A 25,846-nucleotide genomic window follows, 5' to 3' on the forward strand; every position below is an offset into this window, starting at 1 on the left:
CCCAGAATACAGACTGGGCACAGGAATGTGTACATTGCGGAGCTCAAAGACCAGAGCCCGTAGCTCCAGTCCATAGTCGGACTAGGGTAATACAAGTAAATAATCCAAATGCGGGTCAAGCAGGACAGCCACCTACAGTGACCCGACAAGTCGTTCTGAGGACATGGACACCTTGGTCGGCTGACACTCTTATGGCATTAATACAGAATGCTCCTGATCCCGTAGCAAAACCTGCCGCATTCTGTAGATTCGTGACACAATTACTAGACACACATGAAGCAACTTGGCAAGATGGGGAAGATATATGTAGACATAAAATGACACTAACGATGTTTAATCAATTTATGAATGAAATTGCTCCACATAGACCACAAGGGGATCCTACCACAGATCCACCAGGAGTACACCCCCGTCATATAGACTCTAGACCCCTGTTTATAGCTCAGTTACGAGAATTTTGCCAAGGGAAACAGCAGGAAAGGGGTTCGACAGCGCCCATAAAACAGGCCCCAGGTCAGACTGTTACAGAATTTTACCTCAACATGGAAAGCATGATGGCTGACGAAGGTCTAGATTTAGCCTTACCCGTCACCATTAGGGCTTTCAATCGACAGTTTATGGAAGGACTAGTACCCCAAATAGGTGACAAACTGAAGGCATGTACTCCCGAATGGAGAGCCATACGGGACAGAGGAACATTGTTGCAGAAAGCACAAGGCATAGAGGCTGATTTAGCAGAAACTAAACCCAGAAGGACACCGGGAGTTAACACTGTTGCCCGGGTCAATGAAGGAGGGAATTCCTCCCGTAAACCTCTTACCTGTTATTACTGCAACAAGGTGGGACATATAAAAAGAGACTGTAGGAAAAGGATAAAAGACGAACAGGAAGGAAACACGGACAGAGACACGAGGGACTACAGACAGAGGCGTACCAATGATAGGGACGATCCGACCGCATGACTTGCCCCAGTCCTAGCTGAATCAGAGAACAAAATGCTCCACATGTTGATGAAGGTGGAAGGTAAACATATTCCTTGTTTGGTTGACACAGGAGCGTCACGCAGTCTGTTGTCTGATTCAGTAGTCCCTCCACACATGACGTCCCGTGACACCATACCCATAAGTGGTTATGACGGTCTTTTGTCCGATGCCCCACTGACTGACTAAACCTTTAAAAGTAAAAATAGAGAATGGCTACCGCCTGACACTTGTGTATTGTTGCAATATGTAGATGACCTATTGTTATGTTGTCCGGATAACGATACTTGTTTAAAAGCCACTCTCTCATTGTTACAATTCCTGGCTGAAAAAGGGTGCAAGGTGAATAGAACTAAGTTACAGGTATGTCAGAAAAAGGTTGTCTTTTTGGGCCACTGTATATCCCAGGGTACTCGACATCTCACTGAAGACCGAGTCCAGGCCATAAGACAAATGAATATCCCACGCAACTTTAAGCAACTTCGTATGTTTCTGGGAATGGTATCATATTGTAGACAATGGATACCACATGCCAGTTCTCTGATGCAGCCATTATATGATTGCTTGAAAATAGTACCCTATGTACTCACAGAAGCAGGTCATGAATCTTTTAGCACCTTAAAAAGGTTACTAATTTCGGCACCTGCGATCGGGATCCCTGATTATACCAAAACATTTCATTTGTACATTGCTGAAATCACGGGACACGCAACAGGGGTGTTGACACAACAACACATCAAACAAAGGCCGGTAGCATACTTCTCGGCGGCTCTCGATCCTGTCTCTAGAGGATCACCGTCCTGTGTACGAGCAGTCGCAGCAGTGTCAATTATCATTGACAAATCCTCAGAAATTGTCTTAGACAATCCTGTAGTGGTACATACCACACATGACATACACGCCATCTTGTCACAGGTCCAGCCAAAACACATATCAATGGCAAGGCAGCTGCGTCTACAATGCACTTTGCTCCTACCCCCCAATGTTACCTTTCAGCGATGCACTTCTTTTAACTTAGCACAGCTTTTACCATTACAGACAGATTTGACAGGGGGGAGTAATGATGATAATGGTGTAGACACAGCACAAGATACTCAGGATTCTGACACACTTTCATTTCATGACATAACATCTGATGAACACGATTGTTTTCAACTTATGGAACAAGAAACCACGGGGTTCCCACATGTCACAGACATACCCATTACAAATGCAGAACACACACTGTACATAGATGGTAGTAGATTTGCCGATGACAAAGGTAAATATCACACAGGTTATGCTGTGGTAACGGACACACAGGTAATTGAGGCAAAGTCACTACCAGCACACATGTCGGCACAAGAAGCGGAACTAACCGCTCTAGAGAAAGCCCTAGAACACTTGGAGGGACAAGAAGGGAACATTTACACTGATTCCGCATACGCCTACGGTGTTGCACATGATTATGGCCACATATGGAAAGCTAGAGGTTACCTTACAGCAGCAGGCACACCTGTTAAACATGGTGAAGGAATCAAAAGAGTCCTGAACAATCTTCAAAAGGTTATAAGAGTAGCCATCATGAAGATAGCGGCACACACGAGCGCAAAAACAACTGAGGCAAAAGGAAACGCATTTGCAGATTTAACTGCAAAGAAGGCAGCTCTAGGGGAAGTAAGCCCTGAGACCTTAGCCACGGTACAGGTGAGTATGCCCGAAACCACATGGCAGCAGCTAATGGAACTACAGGAACAAGCAGGGGCTATTGAGAAGGACCGTTGGGTTAAGGAGGGAGCTGCACCAGGCCTTGACAATGTATGGAGAGAAAGAGACAAAATTTGTCTACCCGCTTCTCTATACCCAGCAATGGCAGCGGCTGTTCACTTACCCACTCATGTCAGCTCCAATTCTATGTATAGGATTGTAAGCCAAGGATGGCTAGCCCCTGGATTCAGTAGTACTGCAAGGAACTACTGTGCTGCATGCCAAATCTGTCTGATTAATAACCCAGGACAGAGAGTGAAAACCCCACGTAAACATCAGGTCCGGGCCCAATATCCCTTTCAGAGACTGCAGATTGACTACATACAAATGCCTAAGAGCGGCCCCTTTGAATTTGTTCTCGTGTGCATCTGCTTATTTTCAGGCTGGCCAGAAAGTTATCCTGTGAAATCAGCTACGGCAAAAGCCACCGCCAAGAAACTGATTACTGAGCTGATACCTAGGTTTGGTCTCCCAGAAACAATAGAATCAGATAGGGGGACACATTTCACGGGAGAAATAATGCAAAATGTGATGGCAATGTTAGGGGTTCAACAAAGTTTTCATACTCCTTACCACCCACAGAGTTCAGGATCAGTAGAAAGAGTAAATGGTACAATCAAGCTGAAAATACAAAAAGCTATGCAGGAGTTGAACAAACCATGGCCTGAGTGCCTAGCTTTAGCTTTGTTCTCTATTAGGTACACCCCAACAGGAAAAACAGGGTTATCCCCATATGAAATACTGTTTGGAAGTGCACCTAGATTAGGTTTATATTTTCCTCAAAGTATGCAATTACAATGTGATAGTTTAACTACGTATGTAATACAGTTGCAACAGCGTCTGACTAAAATCCACAAGAGTGTGTATTCTTCTCTTCCAGACCCTAATTCTGTCACAGGTACACACGATCTACAACCAGGAGACTATGTGTATGTAAAGAAACATACCAGAAAGACACTGGAACCAAGGTTTGAAGGTCCTTTCCAGGTGCTATTGATTACAGCAACCTCAGTGAAATTGGAAGGGAAACCTACCTGGATCCACGCTTCTCATTGTAAAAAGGAGCCAGTTGGCAAATGACAACATGTATCTTTTTATTGTTTCAGTAATTCTGGCTAATAGTTTGGTTACCTCACAGAATAAAATACACAAGGATGAAGGATTTTCTAAAAAAATGTTATTACTGAAGTTTAAATATGCTTATGCCCAGAAGTCAGGATATGAGAAATGTTGGATTTGTAGCAAATTACACCCCAGCACAGCAAGTATACCACTGATGGCAGTTCCTATAAACTATACTGATCTTGCTAACAGTAGCATTAACATAATTAGAACAAATACCAATGAGACAGTAGGATAAATGTTATACTTGGATACCTAGAAAAGCTCAGGGATGGTGCTACCTCGCAAGTTTAGTACCAGTAATGGGAGTAGTAGGTGATGAACGAGGTGATCACCTATTAGAAGCTAGCATGCATCCTAGATATCCCCTCAGGTATCGTAGTAAAAGAGAAATATTCCTGAAGAAGGACATGGCATGGGCTTGGTTCCCGTCCTGGACAGGATGGGGTATAGACTTAATGAAACGACTAAATAATTATACAGGAATTATTAATGATGTTTTGGAGAAAAACTCTGATGACATTACTAAGTTAAATCTGGAGACCAGAACCATCAGACAACAATTAGAATTACATGAATTAGCAATTGAAAGTATGAGTGCAGCATTGACAGGACTCTGTGAAACTACTGAGGACTATGAGTGCTGTACTTGGATACATAACACCAGCATTGAGGTACCTGATTATTATGACATCATTGCACAACACCGTACGGAAGTAAAGAATTTACAAGAGAAGGCCCGAAATATTGGTCGCGACTGGGATCCGTTTGGTGGAACTTTTAGTTTCTCAGGGTTATTCTCTTGGGTTAAGAAGGCAGCAATGACGATTATAGTGGTGCTCTTATTCGTATTTTTCTTTTATGCATGCTTTAAGTTGTTTATGTGCTTTTGCAAGAAAGCCAAGGTAAATGATGCGGAAAAGATGGAACTTTTGTGAAGATAGGTAGATTTAGTTTCTTGACATCACCCATCTGTCAGAAAAGCCACTCTTCCTGAATTTTAGATGTTGGTACTGTCCAGGGGGATGGGTGTATACCCCTCTGACAACTCGCGGTCAGGGAGAGTACTCTGGATATAGGCTGACTAGAACTTGTTCAGGTGGACCCAGGGCAAGAGGGAGGGGTGATGTCAAAGGGGGAAATGTAAGGATTAAGGGGTGTCTAAATAAAATGTTTGACCTTATGTCTTACTAATTACTTGTATTTCTCTCTGTAAAATAAAGATTCATCATCTTTTGTCACGTACTCATCAAGAAGAGGCCGCATCAGCCCTAAAAAGCAGTCTACGCCCAGAAGATTGTCTTATCAGCTGATAACACCCGGAGAATTGTCTTTACTTTGAAAATGTTGTTTTTTTTACATTTGCTGATGTTTGCCCTTTTCTGTCTATAAAAGATGTAATAAACAAGCCTCAGAGCCACAGTCAGTCAGAGACAGTCAGAGTTAACGACGGACTTCTGAGCAGAAATACTGAATATCTCCGTGTCTCTTTGCTCGGATAAGAACTCTAACTAACAATTGGGAAACGGTAACATAACCTGACAAATAGGTGACTTGTTGAGGTCACACCTAACAGTACGAAACGGAAATTTCGGACACGAAATACGAAGTACGAATTAATTTTAATACGAATCGTAACGGAACAGAACAAAACGAATTTATTGACGGCGCCCATGTCTAACCCAGCACCGTGATAGAGTGCACTGACACCAGCACCGAGATAGAGAGCACTAACAGCAGCACTGATACCAGCAACTTGCTGCTGGGCCCCAAAAATATGACACCGCTCAACCTCTTCAGACAGGAGGGTACGGGCATATAGTACGGTGTGCTTTTTTTGTACAAGGAAGTGAGCCAAATGAAGAAAGAAGGTCTGTGTGCTCGATTAAAAAAAATCGTTTATAGACATATACATGGTCTACTGGTCACATGTGTTGAATTCCTCCGAGATCCATGTCTCATTCATTTTTAGAAATGTGAGGTAGTTAACACTGTCGTGAGCTAGGCGAGTACACTTATCGGTCACGATCCCCCCTGCTGCGCTGAACATCCTTTCGGATAGGACACTAGACGAGGGGCAAGCTCTGGCCAGAGGTCAAGCCTGCCCACCCAGTAGTCCAGGGGTTCATCACTCCTCAGAGCGTCCACATCGGCCGTTAACCCGATGTAGTCGGACACCTGACGGTCTAGGCGTTCCCTGATGCTGGATCCGGATGACAACTGTCGATGGGTTGGCTGAAAGAATGACCTCACATCAGAAGTCACCAACACATCTTCAAACCGGCCTCTTCTTGCAGGCGCTGTTGGATTGGTACCCGCAACTCCTTCTCTGAAAAGCAGAATGCAGCATTTCTCGAAGCAAGGCCTGGAAGTGCTCCATTCTGACAGCCCTCTGTGACGGCGGTAACATTTCCGCCATTTTGTGTTTGTACCGGGGGTCTAAGTACGTTGCCACCCAGTACTGGTCCTTGACCCTTATGCTTTTTATACAGGGGTCCCTATTAAAACAATGGAGCATGAAGGCCCCCATTTGCACTAAACTGGAAGCGGTGTGGTGGCCTGACTCCTGCTCATCATTCAGGATAATGTTGTTCTCTTCATTCTCCTCTCCCCATCTACGCACAACAGGGATCCCAGAAAGGTTTAAAGCATGCTCTTCTTGCTCCTCCTAATCCGCCTGGGGAGCTTTGGCAGCGCAGCATAAGAGACGCTAGCAGCGGAAAAGGAGGAGTCAGCCGAGGAGGAGAGGGAGGAGGATTGAGTAGGAGGAGGAGAAGAAGAGTCAGGCCTGCATGCAATCTGTGGCGGTAAAACCAAATCTACATGGGTGCCACGGGTTACATGCTTGACGGCCGTCAGAAGGTTCACCCAGTGGGCAGTAAAAGTGATATACCTTCCCTGCCCATGTTTGCTAGACCACGTGTCTGTGGTCAGATGTATCTTGGCACCGACACTGTGTGCCAGAGATACATTCACTTGCCGCTGAACATGGCCATATAGCTTTGGGATGCCCTTCTGTGAGAAATATTTCCTTCCTGGGACCTTCCATTGTGGTGTTCCAATGGCTAGAGGTCGACCGATATGGGTTTTTCTCTGGCCGATGCCGATATTTAGAAATCATGGCGGCCGATAGCCGATATATGATGCCGATTTTTTTTGGGCCGATATGTTAGGCCGATTTTATTTTATTTATTTATTTTTTTCCTTTTTTATTTATTATTTATTTTTTTTAATCACCCTTGATCTAACACACCTTTCCCACTGGGGTGTTTTTCAGGCGCTTTTGGGCTAAAAATAGCGTCTGTAAAGTGCCTGCAAAATGGCTCCCCTGCAGTCTGTGTCAAAGACAGAGTGCTTTCACACTGAGGCGATGCGCTGGCAGGATCTTAAAAAAAAGTCCTGCAAGCAGCACGTTTGGAGTGGTGTATACCGCTCCTCCACCACTCCTGCCCATTGATATGAATGGGCACCACTGCCGAAGCGCATGCAATGCGATTTGGCAGCAGTGCTTCATGGGCGCATTTAACCTCTTCCTTGGCCGCTAGCTGGGTTAGATGTGCCCCACTAGCAGCCAAATAGCACCGCTAAAATGATGGTAAAGAGCCGCTAAAACTTGCGTTTTACCATCAACGCCTGCCCGCTCCAGTGTGAAAGCAGCCTTCATAAGTGATACAGAAAATTTCTTACATTTAAACATTTATTAAAGAAAACAAACCTCCAATCAGTTTACTTGTATGTATGATTTAGATTAAAAAAATTAAAAACTATATATTAAATAAAAACAGGTAGTCAAAACTTTTGGACGAAAAAAAAATGGGCTAACTTTACTGTTTTTATTTTATTTTTATTTTTTAAATAGTGTATTTTTTTCCCCAAAAAATGCATTTGAAAGACCTCTGCAAATGCCGTGTGACATAAAATATTGCAACAACCGCTATTTTATTCCCTAGGATCTCTGCTAAAAAAATATATATACTTTTTGGGGGGTCTAAGTGATTTTCTGGCAGAAAATACAGGATTTTTACTTGTAAGCAACAAGTGTCAGAAAAGATTTAGTCTTTAAATGGTTAAACTGAGAACTTCTACACACTGAGATGACTTCATTCATTCAAGTGTAAACATTGTATCTTTCTGTTCTTTTCTTGGCAGCCTGTCCAGAGAGGAGGAAGACGTTTCTATGGCAACTTACACTGACTTCTATTACAGAAGTCATTTCAAAGTCCGGTGTTCTGCCTAATAGAGTCCGGCCATCAATATGTGTCCGCTCCGTACTGCGCATGCGCAGTACGGAGCAGACGAAGCTTCGGAAAATCTCCGAAGCTGAACGGCGCCTGCGCCGTGAGAGGAGGTGGTAGCCCCACCATCCAAGCGGACATAGGGTTGTGAATTTTAGAGGGCCCCTCGCGGGCGAGCTTCGCTCGCCACGCTTCGGGCTCGGCCTCGCTGCGCTCGGCTCTTTTTTATTCTAACTCTATGTCCACTTGGATAGTGGGGATAGAACCTGGACTCACGGCGCAGGCGCCGTTCATCCTCGGCAATTTTCGGAATCTGTGTTCCTGTGTACTGCGCATGCGCAGTACGCAGGGGACAGCATCTGATGGAGGACCCTATTTGACAAGACACCGGCTGCAGTTCTATATCGGCTTTTTACCAGCACAATCGGCCGATGCCGATTAATTAAAAAACGGCAAATATCGCCCGATATATCGGCCGGCCGATATATCGGTCGACCTCTACCAATGGCCACAAATTTTTCGAAAGGCCTCTGAGTCCACAAGTTTATATGGCAGTAGTTGGCGGGCTATCAGTTCTGACAAGCCAGCCGTCAACCGTTGGGCAAGAGGGTTAACACTGGAGCGGTCATCATTTTTTTACGCTCGAACATTAGGCCCACGGAAGCCTGCCTTTTTGCAGAAAAACGTGAGCTTGGCATGATGGAAGGTGGAGTGGAGGACAATTGTGAGGAGAGAGGAGAAGGAGAAGTAGAAGACGAGGCTGGACGGTGAGAGCCTGGAGTGTGGCTTTGTGTGTTCCGTTGCTCCCACTGGGCTCGGTGATGGCTGCTCATGTGCCTTCTTAAGGCGGTCGCCCCTAGGTGAGTGTTGGGCTTACCGCGACTAATGCGTTGACTGCAAAGATTGCAGATGGCAACACTATTGTCAGCAGCGGACACGTTAAAAAAAGCCCACACTGCATGGCCATGTGCCGGTGTCCTGGGAGCGCCAGATGTGACCGTACATGGTCGCTGACTCGCTCTTGATACATTTGCAGTCTGCTTTGTCCCTCCTGTGCAATGTAAGTTCTTCCTGCTTCTCCTCCCTATCTGCTGGTCCATATCTCCCTCTGAATTCCCCTCCTCTTCCTCTCTTGTGGGCACCCACGTGACATCACTAGACACGTCATCATCGAAGTCACCTTCCCCACCGCTATAATTAGAGATCTCGAAGTAGGCAGCAACACCGGGGACCAACCTCCTCCTTGGGCTGATCTGGGTACTGTCGTCAGACTGCTGAGGGGCGGTTGTTGCTACCTCCTCTTCCTGATCCAATGCGAAGAGTGGCTGCGCATTAGAAATGTCTTGATATGGATCGGAAAATAATTCCTGTGACTCAAGCGGAAGGTATGTGGTGGTGGTGGTGTTGTTGGTGGTAGTGTATTTGGGGGTGCACATAGCAGAGAGTGAAGAAGAGGGTGCAGATCGAGAGGATGAGGAGGGTGCAGAAGAGTAAGGCTGAGTGAGCCACTCAACCAAGTCTGGTTCGTCCTTTAAATGAATTGAACGCACCTTCTGCAACTTCCCACTTTGGCTCAAGCCTGTTACTCCTGCCCTACCCCTACCACCCCTGCGGAAGGGCCTGCCTCTTCCTCTGCCTGTCATTTTTTAAATGACCCTGTGACAAAACTCTACAGAAGTGCAGTATGTATGTGGAAGAAGGTATATAACACCCCACTTCAATCTGTTGTTTTTGGGGGCCACTGGCCTATCACACCAGTTACAATACTTTTTTTTTGGATTGCATTTGTCACTCTTTGTAGTATCGCTGCAGAACCGCTCAGCAGTCACAATGCTGCACAGTGGAAACGCACTATACTATGCTTTCTATATGTGCAAGTATTTTATATGTGTATTACACAACTATATACTACACACCAAATAGTACACCTATACCAGTCCTTAAGGACCTTTGTGGAACTAGTAGGTTGTGATTAGCAGACTGTGCCTCACTCAACCCTATATACTGTAGTACGCTATACCTTACCAGTCCTTATAAGGACCTTTGTGGAACTAGTAGGTTGTGATTAGCAGACTGTACCTCACTCAACCCTATATACTGTACTACACTATACCTTACCAGTCCTTATAAGGACCTTTGTGGAAATAGTAGGTTGTGATTAGCAGACTGTACCTCAGTCCCTATACTGATAAAGGACTGCTGCAGAATAGGGCAGCAGTCAGCAGTAGTGCACCTCAACCCTATATATTGTGGACCTATACCAGTCCTTAAGGATTAGCAGACTGTACCTCACTCAACCCTATATACTGTAGTACACTATACCTTACCAGTCCTTATAAGGACCTTTGTGGAACTAGTAGGTTGTGATTAGAAGACTGTACCTCACTCAACCCTATATACTGTACTACACTATACCTTACCAGTCCTTATAAGGACCTTTGTGGAACTAGTAGGTTGTGATTAGCAGACTGTACCTCACTCAACCTTATATACTGTACTACACTATACCTTACCAGTCCTTATAAGGACCTTTGTGGAACTAGTAGGTTGTGATTAGCAGACTGTACCTCAGTCACTATACTGATAAAGGACTGCTGCAGAATAGGGCAGCAGTCAGCAGTAGTGCACCTCAACCCTATATATTGTGGACCTATACCAGTCCTTAAGGATTAGCAGACTGTACCTCACTCAACCCTATATACTGTAGTACGCTATACCTTACCAGTCCTTATAAGGACCTTTGTGGAACTAGTAGGTTGTGATTAGAAGACTGTACCTCACTCAACCTTATATACTGTACTACACTATACCTTACCAGTCCTTATAAGGACCTTTGTGGAACTAGTAGGTTGTGATTAGCAGACTGTACCTCACTCAACCTTATATACTGTACTACACTATACCTTACCAGTCCTTATAAGGACCTTTGTGGAACTAGTAGGTTGTGATTAGCAGACTGTACCTCAGTCACTATACTGATAAAGGACTGCTGCAGAATAGGGCAGCAGTCAGCAGTAGTGCACCTCAACCCTATATATTGTGGACCTATACCAGTCCTTAAGGATTAGCAGACTGTACCTCACTCAACCCTATATACTGTAGTACGCTATACCTTACCAGTCCTTATAAGGACCTTTGTGGAACTAGTAGGTTGTGATTAGCAGACTGTACCTCACTCAACCCTATATACTGTAGTACGCTATACCTTACCAGTCCTTATAAGGACCTTTGTGGAACTAGTAGGTTGTGATTATCAGACTGTACCTCAGTCCCTATACTGATAAAGGACTGCTGCAGCATAAGGGCAGCAGTCAAGTATAATATTCTTTCTATATTTGGAAGAAAGAATATTATACATCTACAACCCTATTACCATACCAGTCCTGAAAAGGACCTTTGTGGACCTAATAGTAACAGCTAATGATTAAACTGACTGTCCCTCACTGCTACACGCAGTGTCCTGTCTGTCCCTATTTACACTGACAAAACACAGGCTGCTGCAACAATAACTTGAATAGCACTGCACTCAAAACTATATCCTGTACTATTACACCATACCAGTCCTGAAAAGGACTTTTGTGGACCTAATAGTAACAGCTAATGATTAAACTGACTGTCCCTCTCTGCTACACACAGCGTCCTGTCTGTCCCTCTCTCAGCACTGACAAAAGACAATCTGCTGCAACAATGACTTGAATAGCAGTGCCTCAAACCTATATCCTGATCCTGAACTACACCTATACCATACCAGTCCTTAAAAGGACTTTTGTGGACCTAATAGCTAGCGATTTGGGTCACTGCTCCACACAGCAAACTCTCCCTATAGTGACAGTAGAAAGAATGTAAAATGGCCGCCGGATCGGGTCTATTTATAAGTTAGGGGGAATGTCCAATTGTCCATGTGCTGTAATGTCTCAATTGGCTGTCCTGTACCCCATGATGGATGTGTCATCATAGGTCAAAGTTCTTTTACACAGTAAACACGTGAGTCCGCCGGGCGAACAGCGACAATAGTCCGCCGATCGAGCGAATCGCGAACAGCCAAAATTCACAGAGAACCGACCGCCGGGCGAATAGTTCGGCCATCCCTATGTAAGAGCACTGAAAGCAGAAAGTTGGTCTGGGCAGGAATGGGGTGAAAATGCCTGGTAGGCAAGTGGTTAATGAGTTAAAGAAAAAAAAAAAGATGTGAAACATGATGTTACGCCAAATCAATAAATACCTAACATGTCATGCTTTAAAATTGCGCACACTCATGGCGACAAACTACGGTACTTAAAATTCTCCATGGGCGACACCTTCGACGCCTTTAAAGGTTACTTGTTTAGAGTTACAGAGGAGGTCTTGTACTAGAATTATTGCTCTCGTGCCGTGTACACACGACTGGACTTTCCGGCAGAAAAGTCAGACGGTCTTCTCGACGGACTTTCGTTGGACTTTCGATGTGATGACGTAAGACGGGACTAGAAAAGGAAGTTCAATAGCCAGTAGCCAATAGCTACCCTTGTGTCGTATTTGGTCCGTCAGACAAGCATACAGACGAACGGTTTTCCCGATAGGAATTGAGTCCGTCGGACAGATTTGAAACATGTTCTATTTCTAGGTCCGTCAGATTTTTTAAAGAAAAAAAGTCAGATGAAGCCCACACACGGTCGTACTATCCAACAGAATGATTCTGTCTGACCTTTTCTGGCGGAATGTCCGATCGTGTGTACGTGGCATAACTCTAACGAGGAGATACCTTACATGTGTTTGTTCGAATAATGTCTACATATGCATGTGTGACCTATGTTGCTTCTGTGCACGAGCATAGAGAGATGGGGTTGCCCTTAAAAAAAAAATTGTATTATTGGTATTAATTTTACTTTTTATTCTTTTTTTTTACACTGTCCCTTTTGTTTTCCCTTTCTTCATGTATTTTTTGTAATCATTGAAATTTCTATTAAAAGGAAAGAGAAGCACGGAACAAGGACCATAGGTACTAGGGAGTGCTGGGCATGACAGGGTGACTGAGGGACATGACAGGGTTAACATTTGGAGGTGGAGCTGAGGAAAAGATAGAGCGAGGAAGTTGTTTGGAAAAGGGGAGGAGCCAAATAAAAGAAAGGAGCCGAAGGGATCATTCGTTGCCTGATGGGACACAGAGGAGGCAGTTTTTCACTGCTCCTCAGCAATGGCCGACATAGAGGGAATTTTCGCGCAGCTGAGGTGGGCGGCAGAGGTGCGGGGAGCAGACTGGCTACGGGACCATGTCGGGGACCTGGAGGATGCCGCGGAGGATGTCAGGGAGGCAGGTGAGGCGCCACAACGCACGCGGAGGTCTCGGCCTCCGGCGCGTTTTTCTCCAGGGCCTACACCTCGGCCACCTCATGAGTGTCGGAGCCCGGGGGAGGACCGATCGGTCCCCCCGGCGAAGAGGAAGGTCACCAGCTCTCCCTGGTCTGGGCGGTCACTGCGCCGCCGACCGGTGGGGGGCGGGGCCTCGGACCAACACGGCGCCGGCTCCGCGCCGGGCCAGCAGCATGTGAGGGGGGGGCGGCGGGAGACTCGGGGCCTGGTCAACGAGGGGGGGCAGCGACGGGGGGATCCGCGGCCTGGGGGTTCAGGACTGGGGAAGTACTCGGCTCAGGGGCGGGGTTTGGCGCGGGGGGGTTCCAGCTCCAGGGATGGGGCATGTGGCAAGATGAGAACCGCCAAGGTGCCTGGCAGGGCTGGTTCCGGACACTAGCATGCCAGGGGTGGTTGGGATTCATGTGCACTGTGGACTACTCCAGAACGCACGTAACAGGAGGACTGCGATTCGCCCAGGGTGGTGGCGGCGTCCCCGGCACGCACCACGGAGGACAGGTCAGAGGGTGAGCTGTCGCAGGAGGAGGATCTTCCACCCACGGCACAGAAAACCGCGACTTTTGGCAGGGCTCCAGTTTGGCCGGGTAAGTCACATGACCCTTTAATTCTGACGGAAGCTTTGTGGGATTTGCTAGGGGGGTCGCAAGGGGGTTCAGGGGCCCCGGTATCGCAGAGCAGCGGGGAGAGGGGGCAGAGTGCCAGTCATCAGGGGTGGGGAGTGTCGCCCCGGAGGTGCCCATGGGACAGCTGCGGGACCTTTTAGAGGGACTGCGGGCCCTGTGGGTAAGTTTGACGGGGGTGTGGGGGCGCCACAGGTGGGTCCCTGGACGGCTGCAGGCCCAGGGTCAGTGGGCGGAGGTCAGGGTCAGTGGGTGGAGGTCCAGGGCCACGCCAGTGGTGGACCCCCCGGCCGTCGCGGCATCAGGGGGGACAGTGGATAATGGGCCTGCGGGCACAGTGGTCCCCCCGGTGGTCGCGGATGCCGGGGCACGGACCGACGTGGTCAGGATTGTGGATGCGGCCCGGTGTGAAGTGTATGTTTGCTTCGAGGGCCCGCTGGGGGCGCACCTGAAGCAGGAGATGCGGGATAAGATCGGCAAGGGTGAGTATGTGGAGATTTTCTCTTTGCTTCCCCTTGAAAAGTTCAACCTGGATAGGGTTAAGCCGGACAGTTCCAAGAAGGACGACGAGGAGAAACGTAGGTATCGGCTGATTCCGCGCACTTTCTCCAATTGGCTTCAGGCATTCGCTATCTTGGCTAGCGGGATAGGGGAGAAGAACCCCGAGCATTGTTCGTGTTGTTCTGCTATATGAACGCGATTGGGGAGGCTTGTCGGGTGTATGGGGGGTGGCTTGGCTGCGGTACGACGAGCAGTTCAGGCAGCGGAAGGCGGTGCGGTCGGAGCTGCACTGGGACCACAAGGACATCAGCCTCTGGATGAGGCTTATGTCTGCGGCTCGGACTCCGCCTCCGTTTCTTCAGGGCTGCCGGCCGGAAAAAAGTGGGGGGTGTGCTGGCCCTTTAACGAGGGGGCTTGTAAATTCGGGGGAGCGTGCAGATTCAAGCACGAGTGCTCAGGGTGCGACGGCGCCCACGCACTGTTCCACTGTTTTAAGAAAGGAAAGCGTGCCGGCGATGTTGCTCACAAAAGGGATGAGGCCGGTGATCCTGGAAAGGATGCTTAAGTATCCGGATAGTGGGGCGGCGTGGGGGTTGGCCTCGGGGTTTCGGGACGGTTTCAGGATTCCTTGTTCTTTGGCGGAGGTGCCGCCAGTGGCTTGGAACTTGCGATCGGCTTTGGAACACCCGGGGGTGGTAGACGAAAAATTGGGCAATGAGGTGGCATTGGGTCGGATGGGTGGGCCTTTTGAGGTGCGACCGTGGGGTGACCTGGAGGTGTCCCCGCTGGGTGTAGTACCTAAGAAAGACCCGGGAAAATTTCGATTGATTCATCACTTGACCTTTCCCAAAGGGGGGTCGGTCAACGACTTCATCGACCCAGATGCGTGTACAGTCTCCTACATGTCGTTTGATGCGGCGGTGAGGTGGGTCAGGCGTTATGGGCGCGGGGCCCTCATGGCCAAGGCGGATGTGGAATCGGCATTACGCCTGCTCCCGGTCCACCCGGACAGCTTTCGGCTGTTGGGGTGCCATTGGGGGGGCAAGTTCTATGTGGATAAATGCCTGCCCATGGGCTCTTCCATTTCCTGCGCCTACTTTGAGGCATTTAGCTCATTCTTGGAGTGGGTGGTAGAGTCGTTTCGGGCCTGGAGTCGGTCATCCACTATGTTGACGACTTTCTGTGCATGGGCCCGCCTGCCTCCAGTGTGTGTGCGATTCTTCTGTCCACATTGCAGCACAACGCAGACAGGTTTGGGGTACGGTTGGCAGGGGACAAGATGGAGGGACCAGTTACAGAATTTAGTTTTTTGGGGATAGTGATCGATTCAAGGGCAATGGAGTGTCGATTGCCCGAGAATAAATTACTTGATCTGCAAAAGGAATTGGCGGAGATTCAGGGGCGGCAGAAGGTCCAGCTGAGGGCCTTGCAGTCCTTGCTGGGCAAGCTGAATTTCGCTTGTCGGATCATCCCCATGGGGCGGGTGTTCTGCCAGCGGCTGTCAGCGGCCACGGCCGGGGTGAATGTACCTACCCATTTTGTTCGTTTACGGAAGGAACACAAGGAAGACTTGCGGGCGTGGCACGAATTTTTAGCCTTGTATAACGGGCGGGCCATGTGGATGTCGGGGCTGGTGAGCAATTTCGATGTGGAATTGGTCACTGACGCGACAGGGTCCGCGGGTTATGGGGCGTATTTTTGGGGACGGTGGAGCGTGGAACCTTGGCCGTGATCCTGGGAGGAGGCGGGGTTGTTGGGCAACCTGGTTTTGCTCGAACTCTTCCCGGTGGTGTTGGCATTGGAGCTGTGTGGGGAGGATTCTGAAGTTGCGCATTAATTGCGACAACATGGGGGTGGTTCAGGTGATCAACCGTATGACAGCTTCATCGCCCCCGGTCATTCGGCTACTGCGGCAGATGGTGTTTCGGTGCTTGCGGCTGAATGTTTATGTGTATGCAGTGCACAAACCTGGGGTGGAGAATTCTTTGGCTGACTCTCTCTCTTGTTTTCAATGGAACAAGTTCCGGGAGCTGGCACCGAGAGCGGAGGAGTCGGGGGCTCCTTGCCCCGGGTGGATGTGGGAGCTGCCCTTGTAGTCGCAGCAGGTTGGATCCAGAGGTCTTTGAGTGAGTCTACGTGGGAGGCCTATTTTAGGGTGTGGTCGGAATGGTTGGAATTGGTCCGGGAGGTAGGGGCGGTTGGTTGGGGCTCCGGCCAACGCTGGTTGGTGCTGTATTGGGTGGCTCGGAACATTGAACTGGGTTTAGCGCCTGCGTCGATTGACCGGAAGTTGGCGAGGTTGGCCTTTTTATTTAAGCTATGGGGTGATTCAGATGGGACTAAGGATTTTTGGGTGCGGCAAACTTTGAAGGGGTATAGGAGGCAACGGAAATGTCGGGACGCGCGCAGGCCGGTGACATTTGATAACTTGGTGGCGATTTGTTCTCGACTTGGGGAAGTTTGTACTTCCGCTTACGAGGCGCTACTGTTCACAGCGGCATTTTCTTTGGTGTTTTATGGGGCATTTAGGATTGGGGAGTTGGTGTGCCGGTCAAAGCGGGTTGCTGGGGGGTGGTTGGATCAGGATGTACAGGTGGCTGGTGATCGGGTGAGTATACGGTTGCGGCGGTCTAAGCCCTTGTACACACGGTCGGATAATCTGTCGGATTGCGTCTTATCGGACCGTGCCGTCGGATAATACGACTGTGTGTGGTATGCATCGGACTGATTCCGTCCGAATCTCCGTCCGACCCAATTTTCCAACATGTTGGAAATATTTCCCGACCAACTGGGCCGGACGGACCTAATCCGATCATGTGTAGAGCATTTTCATCGGACCAAGTGCCACGCATGCTCAGATCAAATTCCTACATCAAAGCTATTGGCTACTAGCCTGAACGTAGTCCCATCGTAACGAAATTATGTCATCACGTTCTGAAAGATCGGATTTTTCGCCAACTTGGCCCGACCGTGTGTATGCAACAGTTTCGGACAAGATCCGACGGACAAAATCCGACAGGCAAAATCCGACGGATTTGGTTGTGGAAATCTCCGACCGTGTGTACGTGGGCCAAGACTGATCAGCTAGGCAGGGGGGTGGTGGTTACACTGTTTGCCTTGCCGGGCTCGCTAGTGTGCCCTGTAGAGGCAGTACGGGCATTTCGGGCGGTGCGGACGGAGGGGGCGGGGCCTTTCTTACTGCATGAGAAGGGCTCTTTTCTCTCCAGGTTTCAATTTGTGTCGGTTTTTCGACAGTGCCTGCGGGAGGTGGGTTTAGATGGACGGGAGTACGCGTCGCACTCCTTCGGTATCAGGGCGGCCACTGAGGCTGCCAGATGTGGGCTGGATGAGGCGATTGTTCGCTGGATCGGGCGTTGGGAATCTAGGAGATTTCGTTCTTATGTCTGGCTGCAGTTGATCCTGGGGTAACTGGGGCGCGGCTGGGAGTGTTGGAAAAAATTGGGAGTTACAGGTAATTATGGTGTATAAGTTGGTTGGTTGTTATGTGTTGTGTTTTTTCGTTCCAGATGGAGGTTCCTCACGCCTCGTTTGGATCCTAGGGCACTCATACGTGTGCTGGGGGGTCAGGAGAGGTGATGCAAGGCGGGCAGGCAGGCAATTGGGGACTTCCAGGCGGGAGGCTAATTTGATGTGGTTGGGATTCCCGGGCATGCAGTGGGAGCGTGTGATGAAGGAAGTTGATCGCTTTGCTATGAGAGACAGGCCCCCGGATATGTTAGTTATTCACGCAGGGGGGAACGACCTGGGAATACGGAAGGTGAAGGACATTCTGGCAGATATTAAGGCGGATGTTTTGCGCTTACGAGTCCGCTTCCCGGACACCATCTTGGTTTGGTCGGACATTGTGGCCAGAACGGTGTGGCGGTGGGCTAGGTCCATGGAAAGCATAAACAAAACAAGGATCAGGGTGAACAAGGTGGTGGGGAGGTTCGTAGTACAGAATGGTGGGATTGTTGTGAGGCATCGGGAATCGGAGGTCAATGTTGGGCTCTATCTGCGGAAGGATGGTGTTCATCTGGGTATAGACCTCTGGTCTTTGGGCCTGCAGGAGGGCATACAGAAGGCTCTTCGGGTGTGGAGTTGCCCTCAGGGTTGAGGTAGTCACCCCTTTGGGCTGTGGTGGTGTGTTCTGGTGGTTTCTGACGGTAGACGGTTACTCAGAAGGGATCTGAGGGTGTGGGGGCTCATCGAAAGATTGGCCCCTCTGGGTATTCCTGAACTGTGGATGGAATACGGCTATGTTCACTGGAAGTTGTCTCCGACCGGTCACAGGTGGAGGCCTTTGGAAAAGTTGGTCAGGTGTACCGCAGTGAGTTGGTGTTGGTTTAAGTGGGGTCACCGTCAGAGATCACCAGAATGGGCATTTAATGTTGTTGATGTGAATAAAGTTATTTATATATATTTATATATTTTCATATATACAAGTTTATTGGAATGAGTTTTATTTTGTGTTTAATAAAGGCTGTTGTGGCCAGTTTACTCCAACTAATGGTGTGGTCCCGTTTCTAAAGGGTAAGGTGTTTTGGGAAAGGTAAATAGAAGGGGAACATTCAAGCTACACTAGTCATGTAAACATCCCTTGTAATAGAAATAAGGATGACAGTTTCTCTTTATGGAGTCAAAAAGACCCCAAATCTCTTCTTTATCTTTAAAAGCAAAAGCCCCCATTCAAGCAGGAGAGCCGCCCGTCTATCCGGATACCTACCCAGAAAGGGCCGCATCCTTGCCCCCTTCACCGGTGTGCTCCCTTTTTCCAGCAGACTTGACCTGGTCACCCTTTTCCTTTGTTGAAGCAATGATTGAGGGAATGTGAGCCCCCACAGCCGAAGCACTCATGCTTAAAACAACGGGAGGATCTAAATCTACAGGTGCCCTCGTTGAACTGCCAGCAATGCCCCTTCCTTTTACTGGCCGGGTGTCCCAAGGCTGCAGGACCGCCGGCCCCGGACTGAAACTGAGTACTAGCCCACGCTGAAGTCTTTGTGATCCCAACACAAGGCAGGCCGAACCACAGGGCTCGAGTCCTGCGGGAACGCATGGGAACGGCGTTCCCGTACTATTTCCACAACGGGAACGCCGTTCCCATTAGCAGCCGGAGGAGCCTGCTGCTCGTGCGTAGCCCGCCGCTCCTCTGCCGCCCGAGTCAGTGACTGGTTGCTAGGCTAGGGCCGCTCCGCGTCTAGCAACCGGTCACATGACATCGGCCGTACACGCGGGCACGCACTGGAGTCAGTGCGCATGCGCCCTCCAGCGCAGCCAGCGGCAGACACACGCCGCTGGCATACGGACTGTCTCCTCCCTCCCCTCTACCCAGTTCTATCCCGAGCGAGAAGACTAGTAAACCAGGTTAGTCACTCAATACTCTGCAATACTCTGCATTACCCCGCAAATACTCTGCATTACCCCGCCAATACTCTGCATTACCCCTCCGCCAATACTCTAAATTACTCTGCCAATACTCTGCATTACTCTGCATTACTCCGCCCATACTCTGCATTACTCCGCCCATACTCTGCATTACTCCGCCCATACTCTGCATTACTCCGCTCATACTCTGCATTACTCCGCCCATACTCTGCATTACTCAGCCCATACTCTGCATTACTCCGCCCATACTCTGCATTACTCCGCCAATACTCTGCATTACTCTACCAATACTCTGCATTACTCTACCAATACTCTGCATTACTCTACCAATACTCTGCATTACTCCACCAATACTCCGCCAATACTCTGCATTACTCCACCAATACTCTGCATTACTCTACCAATACTCTGCATTACTCCACCAATACTCCGCCAATACTCTGCATTACTCCGCCAATACTCTGCATTACTCCGCCAATACTCTGCATTACTCTACCAATACTCTGCATTACTCCACCAATACTCCGCCAATACTCTGCATTACTCCACCAATACTCTGCATTACTCTACCAATACTCTGCATTACTCCACCAATACTCCGCCAATACTCTGCATTACTCCGCCAATACTCTGCATTACTCCGCCAATACTCTGCATTACTCCGCCAATACTCTGCATTACTCCACCAATACTCTGCATTACTCTACCAATACTCTGCATTACTCCACCAATACTCTGCATTACTCCACCAATACTCTGCATTACTCCACCAATACTCTGCATTACTCCACCAATACTCCGCCAATACTCTGTATTACTCCACCAATACTCTGCATTACTCTACCAATACTCTGCATTACTCCACCAATACTCTGCCAATACTCTGCATTACTCCACCAATACTCCGCCAATACTCTGCATTACTCCACCAATACTCCGCCAATACTCTGCATTACCCCGCCAATACTCTGCATTACCCAATACTCTGCAATACCCCGCCAATACTCTGCATTACTCCGCCAATACTCTGCATTACTCCAACAATACTCTGCATTACTCCAACAATACTCTGCATTACTCCAACAATACTCCGCCAATACTCTGCATTACTCCACCAATACTCTGCATTACTCCACCAATACTCTGCATTACTCCACCAATACTCTGCTATACCCTGCCAATACTCTGCAATACATAACCTGCCGATACCTTCTCTGCAATACTTACCCTGCCAAGACTCTGCAATACTTACCCTGCAATGCCCTGCCAATAATCTGCAATACCCAGCAGTAATCTGCCATACCCTGCCAATACTCTGCAATACCTTGCCAATACTTATCCTGCCAATATTCTGCAATACCCTGCCAATACTTACCCTGCCAATACATATTCTGCTAATACCCAGCCATACCCATCCATGCTCAGCCAAAATATTATTGGGGGAGATGACGTGGATATTACAGTAGGGGAGATGTATATTGCAGTGGGGACTATATGGTGGTGACATTTTTCACAGGTTTTTGCAAATTTATTATTTGCTGATCCGAAAAAAGATCCGATCTGTGACTCAGATCCAAGGAATGATCCGATCCATGAGTTTTTTGATCCGTTGCCAATAATCTTGCACGGCAAGGGCAACGTTATTCCAGTTTGTGTGATATTTTCTAATTTGCTGTATTTGAATTTGGAACAGGGTGTATTTGTGTTAGAAATTCCCTGCGAGGGAAAGATCATCACCCATTGTGTTGATTATTCTGTTTGACAAGTTAACTTATTTTGTATTTGTAAACTGGCACTTTACTATATATGTACTGTATTTTCTGTGAAATATATATGCATATGAGCGTACCTTTATTTATTTATTTATTTTTTTGGTGGGGGAGTGGATCTTGGGTGAGAGTTCCCACACTTTTTTCCCCAGCACTTGACCCCTGCCGAACCACCTTGCGCTGGCGGAACTGCTCATCGTACCGCAACCAGGCTGTAGCGCTGTACACTCGGTATGCCTCGCCGATGGCATCCAAGTAGCAGAACAAAGCTGAGCAATTCTCTGGAGCCTTTTCCCCAATAACACTCGCAAGAATTGCAAAGGATTGCAGTACGTTAGAGAATGTCCGTGCAATCAAGCAATACCTTCGCTTCTTCTCCTCCTCCTCCTCCTCCTTCTTGGTCTCATCTGATTTTACCCTATCCAGGTTGAATTTTTCCAAGGGGAGCAGGGAAAAAATCTCAACATACTCACCCCTAATGATTTATTTTCCTTAACCTGGGGCTTAAGATGTGCTCACAGCTGTCCCTCGAAGCACAGATAAACCTCACGCTTTGCGGAATCCGCAAACCACACGACATCCGCCTCCTTAACAGCATCCTTACCTTTTTGGTCAGATTTAGCCCCCTCTGTAGGCAGAAACGGTGGTACTAAAAATCACCAGCTCTGATCCAGTGGCAGCCCCTGGTGCACTGCTAAGGACCGGCGGAGGAATAGGATGTCCCACGGGCATCTCCACACTGGACACAGCCGCCTACCCACCCGACACTGCAGCAGAAACTGCAAAAACCCAAATGCCCACGCAGCCTTAGGTGCACCGGGCACTGATGACGCTGAATGAGCTCCTGCAAAAAACCCAGCAGCGTTCTCAAGGCCAGCCCACCCACCCCAGGCATGGCCGCACCAGCAACCCCAAAACCGCCATCCAGTGCCAACACCCCACTCCCACTTGCAGACACACGGTCAGCACCAGACACAGCAGGCACACGAGACTTACCAGGCTGCCCAGGATGCATGGATTCCCCAGCTGCTGGGCCAAAATACATTCCTGGCTGTCAGGCACCGGCTCTTTACTGCAGCTCGCGGAAGGACACCCAGAGCGGCGCTGAATTCGGGGAGTCATACGGGACTCAAGCGCACCGGGACCGCCAAGCACATGCAGTGGCAGGAGGGGGTGGATCAGGGCCCCTTTGCCTGACTCCCTCCAGCAGCCCAGAAACTTGCTCCTTCAGCCAATCCTGGCCATTACTCGCTGCAGCAGCCCTAAGCTGGGAGAGTAAGCTCTCCAAATCACCCATTGATGCAAAGTTTTGTCTTTTTTGTTTTAGGATCGGAAGAAAGCAGGGCTGCACTGTGCAAGTTGTCCTGTCCACGCTCTCTTCCGGCTAAACTCCTCCCAAACCTTTCCAATATACCAACTCCTGAAGCCCCTCCTTCTCCCATCTTTCCACCAATCTGGTGAGTGCAAACTTCATTCCTTACTTTACACTAGCATAATTCTTATGCTTTGTACACACGGTCGGACATTCCGACCACAAAATCCATCGGATTTTTTCTGACGACTTTTGTCCTAAACTGTTGTTGCATACACACGGTCGGACAAAGTTGTCGGAAAATTAGATCATTCAGAGCGTGATGACGTTTGTTCGTTATGACGAGACTACGTTGAGGCTAGTAGCCAATAGCTTTGGTCTCGTAATTTGATCTGAGCATGCGTGGCACTTTGTCTGTTTTTTCAGTCGGAATTTCCGATGCAAAAAGTCCTTTAGAGCCCACACATGATCAAATTTTCCAACAATATAATCCGAATTGGACCTTTTCCGTCTGAATTTCTGACCGTGTGTGCAGGGCATTATGCTCAAACCCCTTCTAACCCAGTCATGTTGGCCTTCCGTCTAGGCTTTTTCCTTTTTACTCCTGGCCTCGCTTTATCTTGAATATGAAGACAACTTTGAAACACTGTTATATTATTTTGCTGCGTCCCCGGTAGGGGGAGTTCATTTTGACACACAGGAGGTGATAAAAAGTCTCAAAGGCAACATGTGAAAAGTAAATATACTGTAGTACATGCTCAACTCCACAGTGCAGGGACTATTCTCATCTAGAAATGACAGATCAGGCTTGGCCACACATGTATGTATTGTTTGTAGTGGTATATAAATTGTATGCAAGAAATCTGAAGTGCCTTAAAGGTTAACTCAATTTTTGTAAAAAAATGATATATATAATAGCAAGAAAAAAAAATATCACAGCACATACAGTTGCTCTACAGGCCATATGGTAATTTAGCCCCCGCATGCTGACGTAACATAAATATGCGGCCTTCAGCTTGAAGGGGCTGTACTGGGGGGATGCAAGCGGCTGCAGGCATCACCCCAGTACAGTTTTTTAGAACCGACGGTCGGCTTTCTTGTAATAACAATCGATGTGGCTAAGCAGCCACTCAGCTGTTATTACAAGCAGCAGGAGGGAACGTTCCGTGTCTCACCCGGGCTCTCCTGTCCCACTGGGAGGCCCAAGCGACCAGATGGCAAGTCTAGCATACTTCCGATTTACTGAAGACTTAAAGGCACCAAATTTAAAAAAAATAACAGTATTCAAGACTTGAGTTTTGAGTTTAAGTGCAAAGGAGGGATTTGGGGTCTTATAAAGAGGACCTGTCACTGCCTATTACTGTCACAAGGGATGTTTACATTCCTTGGGACAGCAGTAAAAGTGATCAGAAAAAAAAAAATGCTTGCGTGCAGAAGTGAACGTATATGTATATCAAGCCCACAAATGTAAACATTGTTCAAACCACACGTGTGAGGGAATGCCACAATCTTTGGATAGAGAGCAATAATTCTAGGACAAGACCTCCTCTGTAACGCTAAACAAGTAACCTGTAAAAATTTTTAAATCTTCGCCTATGGAAGTTCTTAAGTGCACAATTTTAAAGCATGACATGTTAGGTATCTATTTACTCGGCATAACATCATCTTTCACATTATACAAAAACATCGGGGTATCTATTGTGTTTTTTTTTTGTTTGTTTTTTAAAAGTGTATTTTTTTTCCCCAAAAAATTGCATTTGAAAGACCAATGCGCGAATACAGTAAGACATAAAATATTGCAACAATTGCAATTTTATTCTTTAGGGTAGGGATATGCAAACTGTAGCCCTCCAGCTGTTGCAGAACTACAAGTCCCATGAGGCATAGCAAGACTCTGACAACCACAAGTTATAAATAATGTTTGGGGGTTCTACGTAATCTTCTAGCAAAAGATACTGATTTAAACTTGTTAAAAAAAGTTCCAAAAAAGGCCTGGTTTAGCAAGTGGGTAAAAAAAAAAGGGGGGGGGGTTGTTATTACTTCCCCCGGTCTATTACAAACTGCAAAAAATATTCCTAAAGTTCCACTTATATTTCAATTGTTTTTAATAAAATGCAGGTAAAAAATACAGATATAAAAATACATATATGATAAAAGTCTATAATATCATCACAAATATTTATTGGAATAAGAATAGAATATAAATTGGGAGGATAAGAGATTGTGGGGGATCTATCAAAAGTCAGAAAAAAAATGTAAATATGTATTCCTTGATCAGATGCCAAGGACCACAGACCTTCTGGCACAGGCGTGTGTGCAGGGTGTGCTGGGTGTGCCTGGACATATCCTAATCACCCGTGCGGTTCCGATTCCCCCCTGCAGTGCTGTCAGCGTTCCTCCTCTCCTCTCAGGAGCAGGGAAAGGGCTGGTAAATATTTCATTAACTGGCCCCTTCCTTTTCTGAATGAACACAGTAAGTGATCTGTACCGAACGCTCCTGTCTTCATTTTTAACTGAAGCATAGTAAACTATGTTTACTGTAGGCTGCATAGGAAAGTATTGGGTAATCTCTGTCCTCAGTTGCTTTCTCTGTCTGAAAAGTGAGACATCAGGGACCGATGATATTTCACCAAAGCCCCATAACAGGGCTCCTAAAATAAATAAATAAATTGTAAAAAAAATAAAATATATTATAACAAAATAAATAAAATTGTAAAAAAGTAAAAAAATTTAAAACGACTGACACCATCCACTGCCCTACTGACACCAATCTTTGCTCCACTTACAGCGTCCACTGCCCTACTGACACTAATCTTTGCTCCAC

The 25,846-nt window shown here is 47.6% G+C and overlaps 1 protein-coding gene across 1 annotated transcript in view; it reads right to left on the bottom strand.

Moving 5' to 3' along the window:
* Window positions 1-25,846, bottom strand: part of LOC143961421 (very-long-chain 3-oxoacyl-CoA reductase-like) — a 121,026-nt gene that overhangs the window by 94,697 nt on the left and 483 nt on the right. The gene's annotated exons all lie outside the window — the stretch shown is intronic.

This window comes from Lithobates pipiens, unplaced genomic scaffold, assembly GCF_037356315.1.
Source record: "Lithobates pipiens isolate NorthernLeopardFrog02 unplaced genomic scaffold, aLitPip1_a1.2 Scaffold_8, whole genome shotgun sequence".
In the NCBI taxonomy this organism is placed as follows: Eukaryota; Metazoa; Chordata; class Amphibia; order Anura; family Ranidae; genus Lithobates; species Lithobates pipiens.